Below are 26843 nucleotides of genomic sequence, written 5' to 3'. Positions count from 1 at the left end.
ACACCTACAATTATATGGTCAATTAATCTTTGTCAAAGGAGGCAAGAATATGCATGGGAAAAAGACAATCTTTTCAATAAATGTGCTGGGAAAACTGGATAGCTACAAGCAAAAGAATGAAACTGGACCACTTTCATACACCAAACACACAAATAAAGTCAAAATGGATTAAGGACCAAAACGTGAGACCTGAAGCTATAAAAAGCCTAGAAGAGAGCACAGACAGTAATTTCTCTGACATTGGCTGTAACAACATTTTTCTAGATAGATCTCCTGAAGCAAGAGAAACAAAAGCAAAAATAAACTATCGGAACTACATCAAAATAAAAAGCTTCTGCATGGCAAAGGAAATAATCAACAAAACAAAAAGACAACCTAGTGAATGGGAGAAGATATTTACAAATGACATATCTGATAAAGGGTTAGTATCCAAAATATATAAAGAACTTATAAAACTCAACACTAGGGGCGCCTGGGTGGCGCAGTCGGTTAAGCGTCCGACTTCAGCCAGGTCATGATCTCGCAGTCCGTGAGTTCGAGCCCCGCGTCGGGCTCTGGGCTGATGGCTCAGAGCCTGGAGCCTGCTTCTGATTCTGTGTCTCCCTCTCTCTCTGCCCCTCCCCCGTTCATGCTCTGTCTCTCTCTGTCCCCCAAAAAATAAATAAATGTTGAAAAAAAAATTTAAAAAAAAAACAAAAAAACCCTCAACACTAAATTAGTATCCAAAATATGTAAAACTTCTACACCTAACACCTCCAAAACAAATAATCCAATTAAAAATGGGCATAAGACATAAACAAACATTTCCCCAAATAAGACATTCTGAAGGCCAACAGACACATGAAAAGATGCTCAACAACACTCATCATCAGGGAAAACCAAATCAAAACCACAATGAGATATCACCTTACACGTGTCAAAATGGCTAAAATCAAAAACATAAGAAACCACAAATGTGGTGAGGATTTGGAGAAAAAGAAACTCTCATGCACTGTTGGTGGGACTGCAAACTGGTGCACCCACTATGGAAAACAGTATAGAGGTTTCCCAAAACATTAAAAATAGAATTACTATATGATCTAGTAATTCCATTACTGGGAATTTACCCAAAGTTTACAAAAACATGAAGTCAAAAAGATATATGAACCTCTATGTTTATTGCAGCATTGTTTACAGTAGCCAAATTATAGAAGCAGCCCACATGTCAATTGATAGATGAATGGATAAAGAAGAAATGGTGTACATACACAATGAAATATTACTGGGCTATTAAAAAGAATGAAATCTTGCCATTTGCAACAACATGAATAAATCTAGAGAGTATAATGCTGAGTGAAAGAAGCGAGTCAGAGAAAGATAAATACCATATGATCTCAATCATATGTGGAATTTAAGAAACAAAAGCAAAGAAACAGACAAGCTAAAAAACAGACTCTTAACCTGATGGTTACCAGAGGGAGGTGGGTGGGGGGATGGGTGAAATAGGTGAAGGGGATTAAGAGTGCCCTTAGCATGATAAGCACTGAGTAATGTATAGAATTGCAGAATTATTATATTGTCCATCTGAAACTAATATAACCCTGTATATTAACTATACTGGAATTAAAATAAAAAATGAAGCAGTAAAAAAATTAATAAAATAAAAATTTAATAATCTTAACATTTATTGAGCATTTAATATGTACCACACTTTGTTCTAAGTTTATATATATATATTTCCTTATCTGTGAAATTTGGGTCATAATTGGTCCTACTGGCTATTTAGAAGATTATGAGATTTAGAAGATTATAGCCAACAGGACCAATTATGACCCAAATTTCACAGATAAGGAAATTGAGGCACAGTGAAGTTAAATAAGCTGTCCAAGCTCACATAAACAGGAAGTGGTTGGTAAGTCAGGGATCTATATGGAGGCACTCTGATCCAGAGGCTAGGTATGCCTTTAACTAGTGGCTACAGTGTAAGGAGCTGATCTAATCCTTTCATTCAATGGGTGTGGAAGTTACAGGTGACTCAGATTAGGTGTTATCTTGTTAGTGAGGACCCAAGGTAAGATTAAAAAATTCAGAGCTCAACTTCCAAGATACTTCCTGACTCTAGGTTTAGTTTGGAGGAAGAGGGGACAAGAAAGGAGGGAGGGTGGATGAGAGGAAGAAAGGAAGGAAGGAAGGAAGATTCAGAGATAAGTTTGTTGAGTGGTTGATAAATCAAATGACTGGTCAATAGATGGATAGAAAGATTAATGATAAACAGAAAGAACTGACCAGTCTTGGGTATCTCCAGCACAAAGCAATTCTGGCCTATAGTAGTTAATCAGTTATTGCTCCTTAAGCCACAAAAGAATATGAAGACTTGCTATTAACACCACCCCTGGGTGTCCTCTAATTTAATGCAATTACACATGATGCTGTTATGTGCCTGCCAGGAGGCCCACAGCTGAAGGAGAGGCAAGAGGCTTCGAGAGGGTGAACTGCCTTCCCAGCAAACCCCCAGAGATTCCTTTGATAAAGAAGAATTGACTCCATTTTCTCCGTCTAAATTAGCTCACCTATTTTTGTTTTTGTTCCATTCATTGATTAAAAAAAACTTTAAAATTTGAAAATTTGTAAATCCTCACTCTCTTTGGATGACTCATCCAGGAAATTAAATCTCTTTGCTTCAGTTCAGTTTGTATTTTCCTTAGTTTAATTATCTTAGTCACATGCAGTTCTACTCTCACACCAGCCACTGTTGTAGTACTTAATTAACAAGGTCACAGACAAGAAAGCTCCTGGTTGTGCTGTATCATTTTCTGTTAGATTCTAAGCACCCTAGAGGACACAGATCAGGTTTGAACCCAGCATTTTGGGTTGCTTTCCAACTCTTTTTGACAAATTTTACATTTATTTAGTTATATCTAAAGTGCTTTAGGAAAGCAGAAAGAGGTCTATAGCCACTGGTAGAAATTGTAGAAGCATAATTTACTGAAATATTTACATATTTTTTTCTCCCTGCATTTTCTTCTCTCCCCAGTTTGCTAAGATTACCTGGACATACTGGAAGCCCACCTCAGGAATCTTTGTATTAAGGAAAGCATAAGCACAAGAAGCTTTTAGCTTTCACAAAAGCTCAACTCCATTGTTGATAAGATGATGCTGGCTTTCCAGAGAGAGGGAAGAGAGAGAGAAGTTTCTGGAGCGAGCAAGAGGAAGACATACAGGAGACATTACTGGGGATTGGAAAGGGATGGAGGGCTGGGGGTCCTGCACATTCCTCTCTGCTCACCTATGGGATGGAATTGTGAGAGGATTGGTAACTGACTTCCAAGAAGTGGTACAAAAAAGTGGCCATAAATGAGGGTGGCTGCATTGGATGCTGAGGCATGCAGACCCCAGATGGTGAACCAAAGTTTAAACACCCTCCACAGTCACAACAGGCTTTGGAGAAGGTAAAGAGAAAGGGATCTCCCTGCAGATCTCCTTTTAATGCTAGTGCTGGGTCTTATGCCTGACCTCAGTCCCATCCTATGGAGAGCCTTCCACTTACTGGAATCTTGCTCTGCCTTCATGGCCAGTTCAAGCCCTACCATCTCTGCTAAGTTTGTTCCAACAACTCTGGTCCACTTATTCTGCTCATCCTCAGAACCCCTCCTGTGCTTACAGATTGCTCCAGACAGAGAGGCTTTTGATACTTTATTGTCCTAAAGTTTTCTCTCATCCATTCATTCAACAGATATTTATTGAATTCCTGCTGAGTGGGCCAGTCTCTGTTCTTGGCACTGGGGAGGCTATTGTGTACATGGGGACAAGAATCCTGCCCTCAGGGCACTCATGTTCTAGTAGGGAAGAGACAGAATGATAGCTCCTGTCTTGTCCCAGTCTCATTATATGTCATGAGAAGGGAAATGTCATATAACACTTAGGCTCTTGGACCACTCTCTAAGAAGAAATGGTGTATTGCAAACTCCCCAGCATATACTGGAATATCTGAGCATACTAGCTAATTAAGGAAAGATAGTCCACAGAGGTCAGGTAGGATTCTATAAACCTTCAGTCTCAGGCACAGTGAGATCTCAGATTTTTTCCATCATAGAATTTGTACTTTGTCATTATTATTGCTAAAGACATAACATGGAAATATTGACTTTGGTGTATTTCCTTTGACCTTAGAGCTGAAGAATCCTAGGGTTATAGAATACTCCTCTCGCTTAGTAAAAAAGCCATTGGTGATTTCTGAGATGTTTATGGAGCAGATAACCCTTCATGTACAAGGAATGTCTTTCCTGTCCCAGCTTGAATGTGTCTGGTTGGTTATACTCAGAGGTCATGGGTTGGCAGATCCATTATGGCTAAATATCTTCCCAGGCCTAAATGAGGTGTTGGTTTGAAAATCTGGCTTCTCTGCCAATAGAAAGATAAAACATGGAAGGAAGGCAGATTAAGATTGGGTGGTCTTCTTCTAAATTACCGGCACTGTTAAAAAAAAATTTTCCCCACTGCATTGGAGGCCAAAATATGTCCACGGAGAGAAGGATTTTGGATCCACAGGGAGTAGTGAAGATAGAACAATAGATTGATGGTTTCTAAGAAAAGCAATTATCTTACATTTGGTGTTAGAGTCACTTGGTTCAGACCACTACTTATGGAACCATTCTTCCTGTTGAAGATTATCATTTTGTGAGGCCGAGACCTCAGCCATGGAATTAGGAATTGTCTTATTTATTTTTCTTACAATGGTGTGTCAACAGTAAAGAAAAGAAAAGTCTGGAAGAAGCAGGGTAGTGAGAAAGAGGTATTTGTCATCATTAACATGGTAAAGAAATAATTATGGATCTCAAAGAGACCCTAGGGTGATACCAGATGTTACTAGCAATTGGGAGGAAACCTGGCTGGCTATGTGTGTGAAAGAGGATCTATCCTTGCCAATGCCACCCTTTGCGGCTTCAAAGAGGAAAATTAGAGCTTTCAGAACTTCACTTGCAAGTTGGCATGCAGTATTTTGTTTAAAAAAAAAAAAAAAAGGGAGAGGGAAGTACTGTATAAAAAGACTTTCTTTTCCTTTGTGCCTGCATTTTATATTATAGGAAGTTTCCTACTCAGGAAATGAAGCTAGGATTGACTTCTCATGAAAAAAAAGTCAATTGAGGATATGTGCAAAAAAAATGAGACTTTTATCTTCTCTTGGAAAGCTGACCCAGGACAGACTACATCCCTCAGTATGGTCACACACCAGATGAAAGGGGCCTAGAAGAATGACAAGGACAACTGTCTTGTGTCAATTCCATTCCCACTTTATTTAATATATGATGTTTTATGGCCACATTTGGGGTCCTTGAGCTTCTTTTGGCCAAATGTAGATTAAGGGATACAAATGAAGGGAGGGTGTTTCGGGTTTCCCTTTCAAAGTTTATTTACTTATTTATTTTATTTATTTTGAAAGAGAGATAGAGAGCGAGCAGGGGAGGGGCAGAGAGGGAGACAGAATCCCAAGCAGGCTCCACGCTCTCAGCACAGAGCCTGGTGCAGGGCTCGAACTCACAAACCATGAGATCATGACCTGAGCGGAAGTCGAGAGTTTGCCGCTTAATCGACTGAGCCCCTCAGGTACCCCCCAGTTGCCCTTTAAGTAGGATGAATGACAGGGCCAACCCTGGATGCAGCAGAGCTCAGCAAATGCTAGCCGTCTGGAATGTGCCATTCCTGTCCTGGCATAATAATGCCAGATTTCCCTAGGAAATCTTGTCACTCTACCTGCTGGGTGCATGATGATTTCCTAGTCTTTATAAATTTCCCACAGATGCTGTTCTGTTTCAGCCACAAGCCATTATTTAAGTTTACTATGTTAGTGACTGAAAATTAATTTCTAAAAATTGAACTAGACAATAACAAAAATTAGAACAAGAACAGATGATATTAATTAAAAACAATATGAGTCACAAGAACAAATCCGGTTTTGTGAGTAGTATTTGGAGACCCAAAATGCAAAACAAACAGACTTCAATTGCTTGGGGAAAAAGAGGAGTAAAGAGGGAAATTTTTGCATCACTATAATTATCTGTTAATATGAAACAGATTTCAATCGTCTTGGGATTACTAACATCCCACAAATAAGGCAAGTTCCAAAAAGTCTGGTTAAGAACATAGCTTTCCGTCTCTAAAACACACTACACACTACTTATTTCTATATGCTGCCCAATGCATGTTTGCAGCAGCAAAGGACATAGCTAATAAAATAACCAAATGGGTGACCAATCAAATACTTATGTGTAACATAGTGTTCTAGAAGCCCATTTGTCATTTGAGGCTTGTCCCTACCTGGTACCACTCTCTAACTAAAGTCTTTCAACCTCTTATTGTACATTTGTGTACCAGGTTTGATTCTTACCTGGTTATTAATGCTGAGTCTTACCATAGTGCATACTAAATTAAGGAATTATATTTTGTTTTAAATTTGTATTTCAAATTAGTATTTGTGACCAATCAGAGAAAATATGTATTTTTTTTTTAAATTTCAAACTGGGTCCTTAAGCAGCTGGTCAACCATCAACCATTTATAAATCATCAAATTCTTCTTCCTCCTTCTACCATTTATATGCAGCCTCTTTCTTATGAAGTTTGCTTTTATGAACAGACTCCAAAACAAGCACAGAGTAGACTATGTAAACTTGGTTCTGTTCATTATGCAGCGCATTCAGGGCTAAAAGACTTGCTAAAATTAAATAAGTAAAATGATGATCACGCCAACCAGTTGGCCAAGATTAACTTAGGTAACATATCCTACGAGAAGTTTCAGTATCTTCAAAACAAGTCAGAGTGAGATCACTTGTCTCCTTCTTCACTTCCTGTTTACATTTTTTAGCTTTTATCTTACAAGCCATTTTATTCTGTCTGTATGATCATCCTATAGGACCATATATTTCCAGTGGGCTGGAACTCTCGGCCTGGGGTTGTTTGGTATGTTACTTGCACCTGGGGAACAGGTGTAGTATTCAGAGCAGTTGGCAGTGGTAGGAGAGTATGGCAGGAGCAGAGGCAAGCAGAGAGGTGCAAAGTCATCTTTGAGAAATACAAGGGCAACTGCTCATGCCTGGTGGAATCTTTGCCCAGTGCTGGTGACAGTCTGTGGTAATCTGGGAAGCTGTACCTTTATTGGAGAGCATGCTGCATTGTCTCCTGCTTTGTGTAGCCACATCCATACATTTTTATGCACTGCCATTAAAAACACTTTTGTGCGCTTTAACTGGGTCCATTGGAATTTTTCTGTTAATCCCCTCTTTATCCAGTTATGGTAACTCTATGGCTGAAGAGGGCATAGATTTGAACTGCATGGACTCAAGGGTTTCTATGTTTTTCAGTTCTTATATAGATGTTAAGGATTTCTAAGAATTAGGAGATGATGACTTCAAAATCCTCTGATGCAATAAAAAGAACACGCAAACTACAAAGTGCCTCTTTCTATGCTAGTACCCAAGGAAAATCCCAGAGCATTACAGATGGTGTGAGATAATCTATTTAGTTGTATATTAGGCTGTGCTGCTATATCTTGTGGTTTGCTTTCAGTTCTGAAGCATAACTGAGTTGGCTTATACCTGTATATTTCATGTTAATAATTACTAGCAACATGCTTTGTTAATAAATGTTAATAAAAAGACCATAATGTACCACAATATGACACCTAAACGTCTGCATGATTAAGATAATATTAATGAATAGGAAGTAACAATTCTAGGCCTAGAAGACCTTGCTACATCATCATTTTTTTCCAGAAGTATGGAAGAAGTCATGTGACCCCATAAATTACTGGGCCCTGGATAAACACTGTGTTGCCTTTCAGATTTATTGCTGTCTAAATCCTAGACTACCACAAGTGTAAAACAAAGATGTTTACTTTAGTATTCCTTTGTGCTTCAAATAAAGCTACTATAGTCTGACTTGCTCATGCCAGTGGGACAGGACGGAATAATTATCTAACACTTACAACATGTAAGATTGGTTAATTAGCCCTTAGAATTGCTTAGCAAAATGAAGTCTGTGCTGAACTGGATGCAATCACCTGCAAAGTAAATATGCTGTTGGCTTCCTTTTTGACTTCAGTTGCATACATGGAACAATGGAAGTTTTAAGATCTTTTTTTTAAAAGAAGTTCAATTGCTTGGGAGTGCTTCGGGTATGCATTTGGATACCTTGATGACTGTCCTTTCTTCCTTTTTCAGTGAACCAAATTTGTGTTTGGGATAAGCCCTTGGTTGGTTGGTTTTTTTGCCTCTGCTTTTTAAACTTACAGATTCTCTGAAACGATTTGGGGGGCACTTGCCTTGAGACTAGGGATGAGTAAAGTTTTAGGGGAGAAACCCTGCCTGGTTTCAATCAGAGCAGCTTTGGTTTTTCTCATATGCTGGAGTTTCATGCAAGGTTTTCTGGGGTATGGGGGATTTTTACTGTTTAAAAATATACCTGAAATCAGTTTGTAGAGAGCATTGTGCTAAAGAACCTATGTAGTTAAAGCATTATGAAATGTAGTCTCGAAAAGGGAGTTAATACTTCTTAAGGTACACAGAGATGAGCCAAAGTTAGCAATGTGCATAACCAAAGGGCACAAGCTGGGTGGGCCTGAATGCAGCAGCGGTGGTTGGGAAAGCAGTTCCCAGGTGGGGAGCCCTTCCCCTGCCATGCCCTGAAAATCAACATGGAAGTCGTCATTAAACTCCCAGATCACATCCAAACTGTACATTGCCAGTGATGATCATGCTTGAATGTCATCTCTAAGGAGGTTACTGCAGTGTTCCGCTCAAAATCAGCTATAATGTGATACAGAACCTGAAGCAGTCTTTATGGCTAAGTTCACTGTTAGGTTTATGCCAGAATCTAATTTATTTGATCTGTAGATTACAATTCATTGATTATTGCTCTTTGAAAGAAGCAATCATATGTTATATTTACTATACACACACACATACAATGGAATAATTATTATACAGCCAAAAAAAAATAAGATTGTTCCATTTGAGAAAACATGAATAGATCTTCAGAAAACATGGATAGATCCACTAATGCTAAGTGAAATTAAGTCAGACCGAAGAAAACAAATACCATATGATTTCACTCCTATGTGGAATCTAAAAATAAACAAACGAATAAACAAAGAAACAGCAGAATCAGATGTATCAATGCAGAGAACAAACTGGTGGTTGTCAGAGGGGAGAGAGGTGGGAGAATGAGCAAAATGGATGAAGGGCTGTGAGAAACACAGATTTCCAGTTACGGAATGAGTAAGGCATGGGAATCAAAGGCACAGCATAGGGAATATAGTCAATGATATTGTATGGTGACAGATGGTAGCTACACTGGTGATGAGCATAGCATAATATATAAAGTTGTTGAATCACTATGTTGTGCCCCTGAAACTAATGTAACATTGTGTGTCAACTATACTCAAAAAAATTTTAATAATAAAAAGGGAAGTATCAATTTGTATGCTTTGTTCTCATCTTTGAAGGGAATAAGCCTGGGGTGGAAAAGGACACTTTAAAAACTAGAGTCCTATCTACTCACGGATTATTCCAGGGCAAACTTCTAGATCACAAATTAAAAGTAAGAAGTCAAAGGAAAAGCAGCATTATTGCTCATTGATGATAAAAGTTTCATTCCCCTTTGATCTGTCCTACAAAGGAGAATGTTAAATGTTTTACAGATAGACTTGTCCAGTAAAGTCCTTTACAGGAATACATTCTAAAAAATATTTAGAGATGAAAAAAGATTTATGTACAAGAATGTTTTAGCTTTATTTGTAATAAAGAATAGAAAGCCACAATAGAAATCCAGCAAAGGGAATTGAGTTAAATAAATTACGGTACATTCATGTATTGGAATGTTCTGCAGCCCTTTAAAATTATACTTTTGAAGACAAGTAATTTTAAAAATTCAGATATAAATGTTAAGTGAGTATATAGTAAATATTATTATAAAACTAATTTAGTAAAAATGTTAAGATACTTAGAATTTTATCACTATATATTAAACACTTAGAATTTATTACTATATATAGAATTTTATCATTATATATATATAGTGATATATATAGTATATCATTATATATATAGTATACCCTTATATATACTATATATATAATATTTATATGGGATATCTGTATATATAGTATTTCCTTATTATCTAGAAGATAATAAAGAAATTCATCTAGAATGGATAAAGAAGATGTGGTGTATATGTATATATGTATACACACACACACACAATGGAATATTACTCAGTGATCAAAAAGAATGAAATCTTGCCATATGCAATAACATGGATGGAATTAGAGTGCATTGTGCTAAGCAAAATAAGTCAGAGAAAGATAAATATCATATGATTTCACTCATGTGGAATTTAAGAAACAAAACAGATGAACACAAGGGAAGGGAAGGAAAAATAAGATAAAAAAAGAGAGGGTGGCAAACCATAAGAGACTCTTAAATACATAGAACAGACAGAGGGTTGCTGGAGGGGAGATAGGTGGAGGGGATGGGCTGAATGGGTGATGGGCATTAAGGAGGGCACTTGTTGAGATGAGCACTAGGTGTTATATGTAAGTGATGAATCGCTAAATTCTACTCCTGAAACCATTATTATAACATATATTAACTAACTTGCATTTAAATAAAAATTTTTAAAAATAAAAAAATAAGGAAATTCATCTAAATATTAATAATGTTTTCTCCATGTGTTGGAAATAATGTAAGTGCTTTTTACTTCTGCATATTCCTTTATTACACAATCCTTTATTAAGAGAAAGCATGATTTTTAGACTCAGAAAAAAACTAATTATGTAACAAGGCACTTGTCCAGGTAGAAGCTGACATGCTTTTCTCTATGAAAAAATATATGGGTGAAATGAACTTGCGGTCTCTAGGGAGGAGATAAGTAATTTACCTGAGAATTCCCAGAGCGCCGGGAAAAGGAGGAGACCCAGATCTCATTCCCTTTTTCCTGATATTCAAAGTAATTGAAACTTTTGGGTGGGCTGGATAGCTCAGAGGTCATGTCACCATGACCCAGTGACAAAAAAAGGGGGAAAAAAAACTCCACACACAATCATCTCAAGGACATAGAGAGGATCCCACAATGATGGTCAAAGAGGACTGATGTGTTGGTCACGGTAGGATGAAGACAGAAACCTGCCTTGACCCAGGATATCTTCTAGCTCTGGCCTAATGCTATAAACTAAAAAGAGTATTCCATGAACATATGGTATTGTCATTGAAGCTGTCTCCCTGCTAAGAAGAGACAATTTTTCTAAGGGAAGATGTAGAATCAAAACATTGCGTTGGAACCTTAAAAGGAGATGTGGACTTATTTTGGACCTCCGAGCTGATAAAATGGGACCTAACAGTTGTTATTTTTTTTTCAAATAAAGGAATAAAATTCGCTATAAAATTTGCTATAAAATGAGATGAAATGGTATAATAAAAGCCAGAATGATTAAGATTAGAAAAAATCTTTGCTAATTGTAAAATAAAACAAGATTAAAAATACAATGATTATACGAATAGCAATAAAAATAATTACCTTAAGGAATATCCTAGATAAATATTGTTAGTATTTTGTCATATGTCCTTTGAAAGTCTCCATAAAAATGTTATAATACCATTCTCTAAAGAAGACATCCGGTTGGCCAACAGGCACATGAAAAGATGTTCAACGTCGCTCCTTATCAGGGAAATACAAATCAAAACCACACTCAGATATCACCTCACGCCAGTCAGAGTGGCCAAAATGAACAAATCAGGAGACTATAGATTCTGGAGAGGATGTGGAGAAACGGGAACCCTCTTGCACTGTTGGTGGGAATGCAAATTGGTGCAGCCTCTCTGGAAAGCAGTGTGGAGGTTCCTCAGAAAATTAAAAATAGACCTACCCTATGACCCAGCAATAGCACTGCTAGGAATTTATCCAAGGGATACAGGAGTACTGATGCATAGGGGCACTTGTACCCCAATGTTTATAGCAGCACTCTCAACAAGAGCCAAATTATGGAAAGAGCCTAAATGTCCATCAACTGATGAATGGATAAAGAAATTGTGGTTTATATACACAATGGAATACTATGTGGCAATGAGAAAAAATGAAATATGGCCTTTTGTAGCAACGTGGATGGAAGTGGAGAGTGTGATGCTAAGTGAAATAAGCCATACAGAGAAAGACAGATACCATATGGTTTCACTCTTATGTGGATCCTGAGAAACTTAATAGAAACCCATGGGGGAGGGGAAGGAAAAAAAAAAAAGAGGTTAGAGTGGGAGAGAGCCAAAGCATAAGAGACTGTTAAAAGCAAACTGAGGGTTGATGGGGGGTGGGAGGGAGGGGAGGGTGGGTGATGGGTATTGAGGAGGGCACCTTTTGGGATGAGCACTGGGTGTTGTATGGAAACCAATTTGACAATAAATTTCATATATTAAAAAAAAAGAAAAAAAGAAAATGCAATAGAAAAAAAATGAATAAGTCATGGGGATGTAATATATATCATGGTAACTGTAGTTAATAATTCTGTACTACCTATTTGAAAGTTGCTGAGAAAATAGATCTTAAAAGTTCTCATCAGAACAAAACACAATTTTATAACTATGTGTGGTGACAGATTTAACACAGCTTATTGTGGTGATCATTTTGCAATATATACAAATATCGAATCATGTTATATACTGAAAGTAATGTAATATGTTAGTTATACCTCAATAAAATTTTTAAAAGAGAAAAAAAAATGTTATAATACCATACATAGTTGTTTGCAGTTTAACTTAAACATTTGCCAGATGTATTTGTTGTACATCAGCAAATATGGATCTACACCATCTCTTTCAATGTCTGTGAAGGATTCTGTTTTATGGTGTGGTGACAATTTTTAATATTCTGATTGTGATGATCTAACTTAAGGTTTGGGATTATGATGGTGAAGAGGATTCTGTCTGCAAGTGGGAACTTTCTTCTACAGATGGTTTTCCTCTTGTATAAATACCACAACCAGGGCCATACTAATATTCAGAGCTAAGAGAGAATAGAAATTCTCATGAATTAAAAGATAATTTGGTGAAGGTCAACTGGACCCAGGTAGAAGAATATTCTCATTTATGAGACTTATCTCCTTATGTCAGATAAAACAGTTGAGCCAATGTTAGTTTGACCTGCTCTTGTCTTTCTGAGTCTTAAAGTGAAATATAGACCAAAGAGAGAAATTACCTCTGCCTCTCCCGACATAACAGCCCTCAGCTGTGATAACAAGCTATTCTGGTGGACAGAAATCTGGAGAGACACTATAAATGCTCTATGCTCTGGACACACTGAAGCTGTTGCAGTCAGTATTACCTTTATTTTGCCTGAATGAAATTCTGCCCAACGTTTTCTTTCTAGATCATTCTATATTGGAAATCTTGCGGACTTATGCAGATGATCCATGAGCAGGAGGAGTAAAACACTTCTATTCTGAAGGAAGTATATCTGGACCAATGAAAGTCTTTTTCTAGGACAAGGGTGAGAGAGTTTGGGGCTGGAGTGGACATGTCACTTATTTTGCTCTTATATCCAAGAATTAGAATTATTTTTTATTTTTAAATATCTGGTGGTAAAAATTGCTTAAAATAGTTGAACCATTCAGGGAGACTAAAGAAAATTAAAACAGGCTGGATGCATCATGATTCATTTAGCCAATTCTTTATAGATAGATATTTAGGGGTTTTTTTTTTTTGGCTCTTTTTTGTTTGTTTCTTGGCCTGCAAGCATTCCTGTACATAAATCTGGTCACATTTATTTGATTATACTCTTAAGATAATTGCCTTGAAATGCAATTGCTGAGTAAGAATTTGAAAAACTTTAAAGTTTTTGATCTATATTGTTAAGTTGCCCTCCAAAAAATAATAATTTATATCCCACAGAAAGTGTATGAGAATAGTTGCTTTCCGAAAACTGTCACCAACATCATGTGTTACCATTATATTAAATACAATTTTTTCAAAACTGTCTAATCCAAAACATGAGAAATGGTACACCATCACTTTGTTCAGTGTCAATGGTATACCTCAGAATAATCGTCATGATAATCATTATCACAACATTTATTTAGGACTTAGTATGTGGCCAACTGCTATGATAATCACACATCTTATCTTTTCAAAATAGTGCAGTGACAGGGGTGCCTGGGTGGCTCAGTTTGCTAAGTGTCTGACTTCGGCTCAGGTCATGATATCGCAGTTCATGAGTTCGAGCCCCACTGCTGTCAGCACAGAGCTCACTTCGGATCCTCTGTCTCTCTCTCTCTCTCTGCACCTCCTCTGCTACTGCTCTTTCTCTCTCTCTCAAAAATAAACAAACATTAAGAAAAGGATAGTGCAGTGACATAGGTTCCATTAGTTCACTGGCCATTTATAATGTTTTGGGCAAATTTCTGTTCATGTCTTTTGCCTATTTCTCTTTGTGTACAAGTACACTTTAAACATTAAGGCAGGCAACATTTTCCTTTTAATGTCCTTTTCTGGGGCTATGTCTTTATTGATATTTCTATTAGTCAAAAGTAGTAGATAAATCACAAAGTAGGAGAAACAGACTCTGACTGAGATAAAGATGGTACAAAATTAAAATGGGGCAAGGAGATGAAGAGATAATTGGAATTGGAAGTATTAATATGAACTTATAATTTCATATGTATTAGTCTCTCTAAGCAACCTCTGGATTTGTAAACGTGCCCCAGCATTAGCAGATTGCACAAACAAGTTCTGCAGTTCCCAGGAAACGTTTACTCTTCAATGCCTTCAAATGTGGCCACAGGGCTGATGGGCAAGGAATCCCCTTCCATAGCCAAGAGTCACAGACAGTAGGGAGTGCCTCTCAGAGCTAAATCAGGAACTTGCTCCCTCACCAGGACAGGGGGTCTTCACTATCTCTGACTAGAAGGATTTGGAAACAGTGACTGTGGTATATTTCCTCTTTTTCCCTTTTTTGTTCTGAATCTATCACTGCTGGTGGGAAAAGATCTTTCCCTTCAACTGTAGGTGATCAGACCAAAAAAGCCACATAATGGAGAGAAGTGCCATTCACCAACAGATCACAGACTTGGAACTTGAGGATATAACTGGACGGGACTTTGGGAACATCTCCTATAGGAAGAGGGATGGTAAGTCATGTGCAGTTGGATATTTGGGTGGCAAAACAGGTCTGTGAAAGAAACTGCTTGTTAGCTATCCCCAGTCCCCATTCTCTTCTTCCTCTATGGTAGACATCTTGAATTTTCACCAAGTCCCTACCTCCTTTGCACCTACATGAGACCCTGGGTCTCTAGGTCCCTGAGGGACTTCATGGAGCAGATCTCTTAAACCAGCATGGCACCATTTACTTCCAGTCTGGTGAGTTAGAGAAAAATAAACTTCTAACTAACTTAGTCAATACACTACTGTTTTAGACCCCTGGAATATACAGCTGAACCTATATTCCAATTTATGTATGTAAAGATTACATCTTAGTGTATTTTGCCATGCTACAGTTGTTAAATGCATAGGAATTAATTTTTTTGCATAAATTTTTGTTGAGAAACCAAAGTATAAGTTAAAATACAATTTAATTTGTAATAACATCCTAGATGTACTGATTAGGGATTTATCTTGAAACTGAGAAATGTTATATATATTTTTTCATTTTTCATGAAAAAACAGTTGCATGTATTTTTTCAAACACAAGTTTGAAAAACAAAAATGTTTTTAATCCTTTTATAAATGGAAGCTTTATATTTCAAATATTTTAATTGGTTGCTTGGAAGGTATCTTTTCCAAACAGAAACATTTTTTAAGCATAGAGACTTTTGAAGAGCATTTGAAAACCCAAATGGTTTACATTAAACCTACAAGTTCAGAGCTCTAAGTTTAGAGTTCTTTTAGAAAGCTCAAGAACTTATTTTTAAAAGCAAACAAACAATAATAACATGCACATGTTAAATATAAATCATTTTTAAAAATAGTGTACTAGAACTAATGAAGGCATGTAAGTTTTCTCCTTTCATTTTGAAACGTAAAAATCAACCTTGTCTGTCATATCTTGCACAAACTGACATTCTTTTAATTGTACATTTAAAGCAGCTGTTTGGCATCAGGTTGGGTCAGCTTCACTTCTTTTTTGCCTAAGAACTTTGGCCAATCTCTTAGATTCAACTGAGATTCCCTACAACTACTCAGTTAAGATTTTTTCCCCAAGGGCTTCATTCTTTTTCTCATACAGTGACAGTAAGAAATTCATTGAATTCCAATTAATTTGCTCCCTTGAATCTCAGTTCACCCCTAAAAACGAATAACTGAAATTATCATTGACACACCACTTTTTATTTTTGAGGATTCAAACTATGCAGGCACACAGGTTAGCTGAAGTATGGATGGGTACCTGTTATTCTCAAGAGAGTAGAAAAATAGATGATTTAAATGAAACTTGAGGCTTTCTTGGCCGGGGGTGGGGGGTGCAAGGAAGGTGTGTGTGTCACCAATTCAAACACAGAAGACAATCAAAATGAGACCTGCCATGTATAGACCAAGTCCTTACCTAAGGTACTATTTCCAGTCTCTTGGTCCACTTGAGAAGGTGAGCCAGGGCTGGCAGACAGGTGCACTGGTCTCAAGAATTCAGAAATTCTTGCATTACTTAATTGTACAAATGTGATCCGAAGTCCTAGCCCTATTTCACAGAGCAGAACCGGCTATATCTCATTTCACATGGTAAGAAACACTCAACATTTTGCATTTACATTTAATTTTAAGCATCATATTTATCTTTTCTAAGACTGTGTCTAGCAGATATGATTATGTTAACATGGGTAGTATGATCCTCACCAGAGTTAGACAGATGACAGGCGGCTTGTTACAGAAAGCTTGCACTAAAGGTTTTTAAAGGACTCTTACTTTAAAGATTGGCACCAGGGGACATAGCCATGAGAATTCTGTCTTGCTGTCACTTTGTTAGAAAGAGTTGCTTTGAGCCAACACCCAAACATACTGATGCATTTAAATACAGAAGTCAATATAAAACCAGCAAAAGCTTTTATACCCTTTCTTTTCTATTTTACATGTCTCTGACTCTTCCTGTGTCTTAAATAGATTGACTACAGTCTTAAAAGTCTGCAGAAGATTCCATTTACTAACTAACACTTTACTGATTAGGCTGCTTCAATTTCTCATTATTATTAACAGTGCTCCTGGTGAGACCACCCCTTCCCAAGCCTTAATTCTTATCAGGATTTGATAGATGGCTATAGAAAGGGACTCTATATGGATGTAGATGTGGCACAAAGCAATTCCAGGGTTGCTGTTCATGCTGGATTCATGCACAACTTTCCAGGCTGTAGGTGATGGCCCCGTCTACAGAATTTGAAACAATCCCAAGAAGATACACTGCCTGTCAGCTCCTAGGGGAAGATCTCTACTCCTACTTCTTCAACATTATTCATGTGATTCTTCCAAGGTTCCTAACAGACTAGTCATAAAAAGGACACTACAATTAAACTGATTGCCCACCTCCCCTAAAATTAAGAAATACTACGAAGATTATAAAACTAAGAAACCATTAGGATGAATTCCATCATTCTTTGACTTCCTAAATCTTCACACTCCTCCAACTCTGACTCTATAAGATGCTCAACCCTCTGAGTTCATTCTCCATCACTCTGACACTTACTTGGTAAAATGCCCTATTAAGACCCGATTATAACACCAGCTAAGGGCAATACCTGGGGGGTTATAGTTGCTGCCCAAATGTTGGGGGCAGTGCTGTGAAGTTGAGAGCAAGTAATTTATTCAGAAGATGAACCCAGGAAATGCTGGTAAGGGGTGAGGAAAAGAGATTGAAAAATGAAAGAAAACCATAAAGGATACATTTTCGAGCATAGTAATATTGTAGGCAATTGAAGCTCAATCCCACCGAGGATCTTGAGAGACAGTATTGGACATGTGTCAGAGTCATCCTCTCTGAGGGGCAAGGAAGCTGGAGAAGTTTTTCACCAGCTCCCCAGGTATCTTTGTTTTGTGGCTGCTTTCAGGGCAGGGATTAACCCTTTGGCACTTAGGCCTTACCCTTTGCAAGGGCTGGGATTGCTCCCAGAGTCAGATACAAACCCTCAGACTTTGACTACAGAGAGGTAGGTCCTCGGGCAAGTACCAATAATGCCTGCTCCAGGGGTCATCCACAACGTCATTTTTCAGATGTGCGAACTGATAAATTGCTTATTTTCGTTTAAGAAAATTTGAGTTGGGTTTATGTTAGTTTTAACCAAGTGAATCCTGACTAATCCATATAGCAGACATACACTGCATACCTACATATACTGTAAAATTGTGAGAAACATTAAGAAGAATGTGATACAGGACCCATATCAAACATAATAATTACTATGACGAATAACACTTGGCACTTCTTAATAGTTATAGTTTGAATTTAGTGGCCATCTGCTACACATTGGTCCTTATGCTAGCTGTTTACATGGTACTAAAAATAGTTATATTTTTTTTAGTCCTTAACTTGAGCCAAGATTTTTAATTGTATTATTTTGTTTAATACATATGTTGTTTTATTTGGCAAGGGAGGAATTAAGGTTGCCAATAACCTGACCTTGAGATGGGGGGATTGCTCTGGATTATCAGGGTGAGCACGATATAGTCACAAGCGTTCTTTTAAGTAAAAGACAGAGGCAGAAGTGTCAGAGTCAGGGAACCTTGAAGATGCTGATGTTGAAGATGAAGGAAGAGGCGCAAGCCAAGGAATGCAGACAGCCTCTATAAATTGGAGAAGACAAGGAAATGGATATCTCCCTTTTGCCTCCAGAAAGAATATAGCCCCTTGACACATTGACTGTAGCTCAGTGAGACCCCTTTTGAATTTATGATCTCCAGAACTATAATCATAAATTTGTGTTCTAAGCCCCTAAGGTTGTGGTAATTTGTTACAGCAGCCATGGGAAACTAATCCACTGCAACGAAGGAGGTGGGGGGGTGGTGGTGGGGACCATCTGTAGAACTAGCTATTCCCAAGGTTCCAGAAATAATTGTGGTGTTGATGTGAGATCACTTAGAAGGGTTACATTACCACTCAGATCCTGAAGAAGTATTGCCTCAGCACACCATGAAAAATTATAAGGAAAAACTTACATTTAAAGGTAGGACTGCTTAAAGATATTCTATTTGAGTGGAAGCTTCACCTAGTGAGTTAGGGACTGATCCTGGACGAAGACTTCCCTGGGGGTTGTTTCCTCCTAATAGTATAATAAATGTTTCTTGACAAATCACTGGATGCATTTTCCTTTTTCATCCCCTTACAGTGAATCTTAGAATGTTTTTCTTTTTTCCTTATTCATAGAGTATAATAAAAATAAAATAGGATCTGATAAATCCTACTTTACTTGGGTCTCTTTTCTTTTTGAAGTCTAATACCATTTTTTTTAAATGTTTTATTTTTTATTTTTGAGAGAGGGAGAGAGACAGAGCATGAGTGGGGGAAGGGCAGAGAGAGAGAGGAAGATACAGAATCTGAAGCAGGCTCCAGGCTCTGAACTGTCAGCACAGAGCCCAACATGGGGCCTGAACTCACAGACAGTGAGATCATGACCTGAGCCAAAGTCGGATACTCAACCTACTGAGCCACCCAGGCATCCCTCTAATACCATTTTTTAAACACACACTAGCGAACAATCTATTCATACCACAAATCTGGAAAAAAAGTTACAATTTTTATTGTTTCAACATAAGTTGAAATATCTGTATATAGAGAGATTAGATTTATGGTCCTTTCAAGAATATCTATCATTTCTATATTGATGCATTTGTTATTTCAAAGTATGTACTCCAATTGGTATATTGACTTTAATATGTACCTATTGGAGGAAGTGTTTCTAATTGTCCTGTGACACTTCCAAAATATATTTTTAGTTTGTAAATCAGATAATAACAAAAGTTATTCCACAGTGCCAAGGGCTTGTGATTCACAAGATCTGGTTCACTGATGGAAGACAATGGTAGGTTGTGAGGTAGGTTTGATCTGATAGGAACAGCTATATGAACACCAAGGCTATCTCCAAAGAATTTCTCTGAGAAATAGGACCATCATTTGGCTGCATTGTCAGGTCTCATATTAGAGTCAGGTTTCATCAACATAATGGTTATTTTCCTCCCCAATAGGTAGTATTTATTCCCTCATGCTGAGCAGCAAGGAAAAGAATAGGAAATGAGGACTAGAAAAAGACCTCAGGGTAGATAATCTATTCAAATTCATCTTGATTGGGCAAACTAACTAATAGTACATATTTTTGAGCCTACAGAAACATTTCCCAAGAATAAACTATTTTGGACTCATCTGCCTTTAAATGCCAGTGTATAAGTGATTAAACGGTAATATTTGAACAAAGTCCCCTCTCTATTCTTAAGTTGACTAACATTCCTCAGAAACAGATTTTTCCCCCCTAAATTTTCACAGACCAGAATAGTTTATGTCAGGATACAACTGGAGTTCAAATTTCATTTCGCCTTGTGTGAATATTTTGGGATTGTTTACTTCTGTATATTGTTTAAATATGAGATCACATTTTTCTGGGAAAGAGATGGGAAAGAGATCTTTCTTGTTGTGTGTTTTGTGTTTTGGGGGAGGAGCCATCTTATGTTAAAGCAATCTGGCCTCCTGTGCCTCTCATTCTACTGGTCTGTACTATTTAATAAAGATGGTTGCTTCCCAGTCTATAGGTACATATTGTTGATTGCTTTTGTGGGCTACTACTTGATGGGGTCGAAGATATTTCAAGCTTTGGAGACAGACATTCAGGAGGAATTGAAAAATTCCTTTTTGGAGGCCAGAGAAGCTTTAATGAGTAACTATGCCAACATAACTCCAGAAGAGCTTGAAATCTTTTTGCAGGTAAGAGATAAAGGGGTTTTGTTTTGAAAGTTATAAATTTGCTAATTATGTGTCTAGCTGTAGACAGGTTTTATAGAATGCCTTCTTGTTTGTTTTACCTAAACTTGCATAAGTAATAGCACTAGTTTTCTGTCATCTGGAGAGGGAAAAAAGATATAAGCCCTTCTAGGAGACATAAGGAAAACAGTAAGAGAATACAAAGGAGTAAGATAGATACAGGTAAGAGGAAAAATGACAGAGCAGATACAGCAAGGGTACAGGAACTCTAAAAGATATCCTGAGGGTCAGGAAAGAATAACTAGTATTGGACTAACTCTTCCATTGACACTAATTGTAAAGCAAAACAAAACAAATATTACAAAACTAACTGTCTGAAAACACAGGAGTATAAGCAAAGCAGGTGGGTCCCAAAAAGGGAATGACCATTTAAAGCAAGCACGTGAGCTGAAGTCCACATTTACTTGTCTTTTCCTCTGTGAGTTACTTCCCAGTTACCTTGGTGATAGGTAATAAGTCCTAGGAGAAAGCAGCAGCCTTACTAGGCTGAACTGACAAGAAGTCAGAATGTGGGGTTCTAACAGTGGCTGAGATTTGAGAAGAAAATCCCAGAAAGCAGGATTCCTCAAAGTGAGAAAGCCCACAAGTTCCAAGTCTGCTATGAATTCCTCTCAAGCTGTTGGCCAACTCCTTAGTTATGCATTTGCAGAGTAAGACCTTAGAGAAACAAATGAAAGCAGCATCTGTGATTCTAAAGAGCTGTGTAGAGACTTTAGCAGCCATCTATTGCTGGGGAGACAGAAATTGGAGTTCAAGGCTCACCAAGTTAGAGGGACTTGGTAACCACCCTGAGTTGTCTGTTGAGATCCCAGAAACACCACACCCTAGAAGTAAAACTGAAAATACAGCAAGCTCTAACAAATTATATCATTTACTCTCAACAGGAGTAAGGAAATCTGCTGGTATTCCATCTGCCTGCCAAATAAAACTTCAAACCCTCTTTTTTAAGGAAGATAACATCATCCAGAGTCTCTACATATTTTCATATCCAATGGCCAGCATCCAATGAAAAATTAGGAGGTATGATTAAAAATGGAAACAACTGAGTGGAAACTAACGGAACCACAGGCATTAGAAAGAGACCAATAATTTGATAAAGAGTCATCATCTAAAGACATTAAAATAAGTATGGTTAGTAGTTTAAGAAAATCTAGGAAAGGACAGAAAATTTTTCTTCTGTAAGTATCTGGAATGCTTAAAAAACTGTCTAACCAGTATTATAGAGATGGAAAACAGATCAGTGGTTAACAGAGGCTAGGGATAAGGGTTGTTTTGGTAGATGTGACTATAAAGGGGTAGCATGAGGGATATTTTTGTGTTTTGTTGATACAATAGTTCTGAATCTTGATTTTAGTGGTAATTACAGAAGTCATTACACGCTCTTTAAAAAAAAAGCTTTATAGGGGCACCTGGGTGACTCAGTCGTTTAGGTGTCCGACTTCTGCTCAGGTGATGATCTCACGGCTTGTGGGTTCAAGCCCTGCATCAGGCTCTATGCTGACAGCTCAAGGCCTGGAGCCTGCATCAGATTCTGTGTCTCCCTCTCTCTGCACCTCCCCCACTTGCACTCTGTCTCTCTCTCACTCTAAAATAAATAAACATTAAAAAAATAAAAGATTGAGATACTGTTCACATACGGTACAATTTACTTAAAGTTCACAATTCAATGGTTTTTAGGATATTCAGAGTTGTGCAATCATTTTATGTTGCTGTTGTCTAGTTTTGCCATCAGTCATGCAAGTCTTACAGAGAGCGTTGGGAACAAAACCTCCTTACCTTTCTCCCTTCCTACCTTCCTTCCTTTAATAACTATTGTGTATATCTGCCTGCCCCATGTCTAATGAATAATGCTGAACTTGAAGTACCTCTGGGAAATTTATGTGAAAAGCAGTGTTCATACTCATGGCAGATTGTGTCTATTTTTCTTTTGAATTTGGGCTTTTTGTCTCTGTTTCTTTAGTAATCAATTTCATTTCTTTTTTTTTTTTTTTTTTTAATTTTTTTTTTCAACGTTTATTTATTTTTGGGACAGAGAGAGACAGAGCATGAACGGGGGAGGGGCAGAGAGAGAGGGAGACACAGAATCGGAAACAGGCTCCAGGCTCCGAGCCATCAGCCCAGAGCCCGACGCGGGGCTCGAACTCACGGACCGCGAGATCGTGACCTGGCTGAAGTCGGACGCTTAACCGACTGCGCCACCCAGGCGCCCCAATTTCATTTCTTTAATGGCTTTTAGCAGTACTTCACAATTCAGATTTAATTATAATTCTTACTTTTCAATGCCGTGTTTTACTATTTTGTTTTGTGTGTTTTTGGCATTATTTTAAGGGAATTTTAGGTAAGTAGGCAAGAAAAAAGAGCCCATCTCACTACTTAAAATTACAGGTAGCCCTAATGTCATCTTTATGCCATTCTTTGTATACTATTTACAAATGATTTTGGTGTCCACCATTTCAACCAGCAATCCACACACACCCCTCCTAGAGAGTCACTCAGAGACATGGCCATAATTAAAATTTGTTTACAGTCTGTCCTTATCTTACATAGCCTATCGGCATCATTTGCCAACAGTGACTCTCTCCTTCTTGACAGACTTTCTTCACATGGCTTCTGGGAAACCACACTCCTAATTCTGATTTTCCTCCTGTTTTACAGGTTGTTTTTTCTTGGTTGTCTTTGCTGGTTCTATTCTTCTCAATAATGTTGAAGAGCTCTTGGGTGCAGTCCTCAGACCTTTTCTCTTTATACTTGTTTCCTTTGTGGTTCGTCTCTCTCATGGCTGTAAATATCACGTATGTGCCAAGAACGCCCCAATTTTTATCTCCAGCTGAAGCCTTTCCCACAAATTCCAGACTGTAAATCCACTTGCCTATTTGAAATTTCCACTTGGATGTCCAACAAACCACTCAGGCTCATCATTTCCAACAATGAGCACCTACTCTTTTCCTTTCGAAAGGAAAATCTGCCACCCACCCCAACCACCACCTTCCTCACTTCAGTTGGTGCCAACTCCATTCTTTTGGTTGCTCAGGTGAAGAGTCGCATCATCCTTGACTGTGATCTTTCTCTTAGTTTTAATCTCTCAGGAAAACCTACTGGCTGGGCCTTGGAAACATATTAGATTCCCACTGCTTTTCCTCCCTCCCCTCCCCCAACATTGCTGTCACCTGGTCTCACTGGGCCACCATTTGGTCTCTTCTGGAACTTCTGGAGTTCTGCAGTATTCTCCCAACAGATCTCCTGGTTCTGACTTTGCTCTCTATATTCTCTTCTAAATACAGCGGCCAAAGTGATCGTCTGGTATTCCTTTGGTAGGTAAGTCACCTGTGCTCAAAACTTTCAGTGACTCCCCCCATTTCCTTCAGGTAAAATTCTTGAGTCTTACGTGAACTGGTCTTCCTCTATTTCCTTTTCCATTACTCTGCCCTCAACTTTGCTCTAGTCACTGTGCTTGATGTCTCTAGAGTAGTCCAGGCTCTTACCTTTGATCTAGTTGTTTCCTCTGCTTGGAATGTTCTTTTCTCAAATATTTGGCTAACTTTTTCACTGCCTCTAAGTCCAACCCAAGCTTTCTCTGACTATCTCCCTTGTCCCACCTTATTGTGCTCTACTTATCTCTTATCACCTCCTAACATATTATACAATATTTATATTTATTTCCCTAAGCTAGAATCTAAATCCCACAGTGGCGTATTTCTTTCCATATTGCTTTAAGGGAAAGTTCATACATTTCACCAAGTTAATGCTTACTTGTTTTGGTTTTAACTTGTGGACACTGACCTTTTCTGTAAAAAAATGGAATAATCCCCTTAAGAAATGAAATTATTTTAGTTGGAATTTTAAGAATTCTTTTTCATTTGTGGCATCTATATTAAGCACAATAGGTGAGTAAGATGCTTTGTTTTTAGTTTAATTTAGTTTTTTTTAATTTAGAATGCCAATGCATGGAACTTTGTCTGCATAAGTCATAACCCCTTCAAACCTACAAATTCAGAATCTGCTTTTATTGTTAAGATGACATTTCATCAATACATGCAGCCTCCCCTTTATTTGTATTTTTAGATCATTTGTCACTTCCATAACAAATTTGATGTGTCTTTTCTCTTTAGTGGGTGGTCCTGGCAATGGCATTTCCATCTTGTCTTCCAACATACTAGTGAGATAAGTAGCAAAGCAAGAACCAGGCACATTTTCCAGGACTGCTGATAGATCTAAGATGTCTACAAGTTTCTCTGGAATTCAGCTCAAACTTGGCTAGACAATTTTGTGATTTTTAAAACAAAAAGTTACCATAGGTTTCTACTAAACTTTAGACAATTATAGGGTATTTTAATTTCAACTAAGAGTTATTAGGGTTTACAAAAAGAATAAGCATAACTTAAGATAGCCATTGCCAAAGACCGTAAGGAGACTCCTAGGAAATACCAGTTTAGACTGCCAGAGACCTCTGGCACTGCTGTGGAATTTTCCTCCTCATGGGACTAGGACTAGAGAAGGTTAATAATGACTGTTATTTTCAGTATGGCATGCTCAGATATATTTCCTTTACTAAAAATAGGGTGCACATTTACAGTTATGGAGAATGTGATGCCTGCAAATTCCCAGCAAAATAATCACATTTGTTAGAAACCGTTCTTACTTGCTTATTATATTTCAGTAAAAGAACTGGGAGAATCTCGGACTTTTAGGGGTCCACATAAGATCAGACTGTTGGGAATGGATGTCACCGTGACCCATGGTTTCTGCCCTGAGGATAATAACAACAAGGTCTGAATGACCACTTCCTTTGGTGTATGGCCTGGTGGTGCGCACAGAAGTCCAACTGATTGGTGGATATAGAGAGCAAGATGGAGTCACTCATGTCAAGCAGGGACATAGGCAGCCAAGGGCATTGGTGCTAAGATGAGATGTTGCTTAAACCAGCACAGGCTGATGACACAGCAGAACCAGAAGAGGCCCATAAAGGCCTAAGACTGGTTAAGCATCTTCAAAAAAAGAGGACTTTTGCAGCAAATGGTCAGACCTCCAGAAGCTGACCCTTCCATATCTGACTGCATCAGAAAGGCAGTTGCTGATGAAAGGTCTCCCTGACTGATCTCTGAACATAACAGAGATCTTCCACTGCTTGAATATAATAAGCAGCATGTTCGGAGAGCTGACCCAGGCTGAAACGAGCCCTCATCTCACTTGTGCACTCATGCACAGACTCCACATTTGCTTCACTAAGTTCTTACCGCTTGTTGTATCTTCCTTGTTGTGACTTTGTTTTATGCTCTGCTTTGTGTGATACATAAGAAGCTAAGTTAAATGTGTAGTGAAATGTCATTGGGCTTGGAATACTGAACCTGCTTTATAATTATGTTAGCCTTGCGGGGCACCTGGGTGGCTCAGTCGGTTGAGCGTCCGACTTCGGCTCAGGTTATGGTCTCACGGTTTGTGAGTTTGAGCCCCACGTCGGGCTCTGTGCTGGCAGCTCGGAGCCTGGAGCCTGCTTCAATTCTGTGTCTCCCTCAATCTCTGCCCCTTCCCCACTCATGATCTGTCTCTCTCTGTCTCTCAAAAATGAATAAACGTTAAAAAAAAATAAAAAAAAAACAATTATGTTAGCCTTGCTTTATGATTAAATAAAGCTGACACTGTGGAAAGACACAATTCATGTATGCACCTTTATAGCCTGCTTGCAACAGTGGGCATGAATTTTGTCATCTGATCCCTAAGCCATTCCAGTCTGGGCCACAGTAGATGAATAATTTTAACTTCAGGCAGTTCAACCGTATTCACTGGTTCTGTTTAACAGGGAGTTAAGGGAGGTGAAACCATTTGACCATTCTCTATCATATGATGTTCTCATATTTTCTTCTTGATGAGACAGAATCAAAGTACCAGCT

The 26843-nt window shown here is 38.1% G+C and overlaps 2 long non-coding RNA genes across 5 annotated transcripts in view; one reads left to right on the top strand and one right to left on the bottom strand.

Moving 5' to 3' along the window:
- Nucleotides 1-26843, bottom strand: part of LOC123583918 — a 179587-nt gene that overhangs the window by 73641 nt on the left and 79103 nt on the right. The window lies entirely within an intron of this gene.
- LOC123583919 lies at nt 20534-26388 on the top strand. Its single transcript, XR_006705050.1, has 3 exons — nt 20534-20898; nt 21840-21975; nt 25613-26388. It is a non-coding gene; the product is annotated as an uncharacterized LOC123583919 (long non-coding RNA).

Source organism: Leopardus geoffroyi, chromosome B3 (assembly GCF_018350155.1).
Source record: "Leopardus geoffroyi isolate Oge1 chromosome B3, O.geoffroyi_Oge1_pat1.0, whole genome shotgun sequence".
NCBI classification, from domain to species: Eukaryota; Metazoa; Chordata; class Mammalia; order Carnivora; family Felidae; genus Leopardus; species Leopardus geoffroyi.
This window is presented reverse-complemented; position numbering and strand designations above follow the sequence as displayed.